The sequence below is a fragment of the Podarcis erhardii genome (assembly GCF_964252035.2).
Source record: "Podarcis erhardii genome assembly, chromosome: 3".
Taxonomy (NCBI): domain Eukaryota; kingdom Metazoa; phylum Chordata; class Lepidosauria; order Squamata; family Lacertidae; genus Podarcis; species Podarcis erhardii.
Window position 1 is genome coordinate 109,504,440 of NC_138507.1, and position 2,521 is coordinate 109,506,960.

A 2,521-nucleotide genomic window follows, 5' to 3' on the forward strand; every position below is an offset into this window, starting at 1 on the left:
TCCCCAAGGGATTGAGTCTCCCAAGTCCGTGATCGCTCAGAGGTGAATGGATGGAGGCAGGATGCAGTGAAAGCAAGGAAGATTGATGGACTTTTGCTGGGGACCAAAACCGGGGAGGGGATCTGGTGGAATGGAAATTGGGAATTTAAAGTGTATATAATATAATTAGTTTTTTGTTTTCTTAATGAGAGATGGGAAATTCATGGAATGGAATCTTTTTTGACCTTAGGGAAACTTCTTAAGGATAAGTATAGATATATAGGTTTGGATGAGAGTTAAGATTGGATAAAGTAAAAGTGGTTTTTAAAAATATTGTAAAATTAAGGATTGTTAGAAAGATGTTGGAAAAAGAAAATTATGTGTTTTTGACAGAAATGACATAAAGGATTAAGTAAAAAGGAATTGATGAAAGAGAGAACGTAAAATTATAGTATATTAAGACAAATTATTAAGATTCAAAACAAGGTTGGAAGGATTTGCTGAAATAACAATTTGAATTAGAATACAAAAATGGGAGGTGTGAGGAGGTCAAGGAAATAAGTAAAGGAAAGAAAGCTATGTAAAGGTTTGATTTATTCTTCTTCTTCTTTTTAATTGTATTTTTTCTGGGTTTTTTGTTTTTGTTTTTTCTTTTTTTCTTTTTTTTGTAACCTTTAACATTTGAATAAATATTTTTTTTTTTTTAAAAAAAGATCTTTATTTTTCTGTTGCAACAGAGTTCCCTACTCTCCTTGCAAGGAGGCAAGAGAGACCCAGAAGCAGGAGAGGAGGAAGGGGCGTGCAGTGGGGGCAGTCTGCCCTGGGTGTCACCACTGAGGGGGGTGACAAAATGCTGGGCGGCACCCACCGCGGGGCCTGCAGCGCACCCAGGCCACGCGTCTCTCCTGGAAGTGATGCGGTGGTGTGGGCACCCGCAGGCCTTACGCTGCCCCAAATGGTCCGCCCGCCTGCCTCCCCCTCAGCTGTAGGGCGGCTGAGTGGGAGAAGGCAGGCAGACTCCACGGAGGCCTCGCGGAGCGTCCTGCCCTGGTTGGCCCTGTTGGCATCAGCCAAGGAAATAGGGGCAATTGGCAGGCCCCCAGCTGGCTCCAGCCCACCGGCCGGTGTGCTGGGCAAATTCCAGTCCTTGGTACAGCATGAATCTGTGACCCGAGCTTCAGAAGCTAGGGCATGCTACTCAGCAGAGTAAATGCTGCGCAGCAGCAGGAGAGGCTGTGTGAGCATATTTACAAGCAGTTTATTCAGCGTACATCAGGACAAAAGGAAACATGTCCGCTCTCCTTCGTGTCCAAAGCAAGACAGCTAAAGCAAAAGCTATACAGTGGTACCTTGGGTTAAGTACTTAATTCGTTCCGGAGATCTGTTCTTAACCTGAAACTGTTCTTAACCTGAAGCACCACTTTAGCTAATGGGGCTCCTGCTGCTGCCGTGCCTCCAGAGCACGATTTCTGTTCTCACCCTGAAGCAAAGTTCTTAACCTGAAGCACTATTTCTGGGTTAGCGGAGTCTGTAACCTGAAGCGTAGGTAACCTGAAGCGTCTGTAACCTGAAGCGTCTGTAACCCGAGGTACCACTGTACACAAATGGAAGTTCCCAGCAAGCTGTGCTGGAGTGTAAACAGGCATGTGACACACAACAATCATGCCTGTTCCTTAAGGTGGAACGGGATATCCCAACAGGCCCTACTCCCGCGACAGCTGGCCCTGCCCCTGGGTGCAGGGCGTGTGCCACCCCCAGGCGCCCGATCAGCTCACTCTGCCACTGCCCAGAACCGAGGGTTTGCATTTGGGCAAGAAGAATCACGTCCCCTCTACAAACCATCAGAAATTACATCACACACAAGTTGGGGTTACTGTCGCTCAGGCAGGCCAAGGTGTGATATTGCTGAGGATTTAGCAAGTTTTACATAGTTCCAGACACAGTTCACACGAAACATTAGAATTTGATAAAGCAATCAGGATTCCTGTCAGACATTCCACAATGCAGAGCATCTGGGCAAACAATGACAATTAATACAAAGGAGCTTCATAGATCCCCTTTCAGGAACCTCTACCTGTTCTCAGGCAAGGGGGATTAAGGAGGCAGAGGAAATACTTAGAGTCTTTAGGAGAGCCAAGATGGCTTGTGGGCTGCTCTCCTGTACTATTTTAGAGATGTGGTTTATATACTTATATATGTGTGTTTACCTTGTGCAATTATCATAATTTATTCTATATTTGAGACCTTAGAATTCCGACTCCCCTGCAATGCAGGAATCCCAGCTAAAGCATCCAAGACAGTAGCTGCACGGTATATTATTTTCCTACTGTATTTTATTACGTTGCAACATTTTAAACATATGCAATCAAAACTCAATTTCGTCATTTCCCTTATCGACTTCCAACCCCATTTTCCATGGAGTTGCTGTTTACCCCCTTCTGCTGCACCCTTTCCTCTATCTATTAAACCACAGCATTATAATCTAATTACTTCTGTGGCTCATAGCTCAAATCCTGCTCACGTGTTCATCATACTATAATAT

The 2,521-nt window shown here is 44.7% G+C and overlaps 1 long non-coding RNA gene across 1 annotated transcript; it reads right to left on the reverse strand.

Moving 5' to 3' along the window:
- Positions 1 to 1,219: 1,219 nt before the first annotated feature.
- On the reverse strand, positions 1,220 to 1,657 carry LOC309338151. The gene is made up of 2 exons (XR_014154764.1): positions 1,580 to 1,657; positions 1,220 to 1,314 (listed from the first exon to the last, which is right to left on the reverse strand). It is a non-coding gene; the product is annotated as an uncharacterized lncRNA (long non-coding RNA).
- Between the last annotated feature and the right edge of the window lie 864 nt (positions 1,658 to 2,521).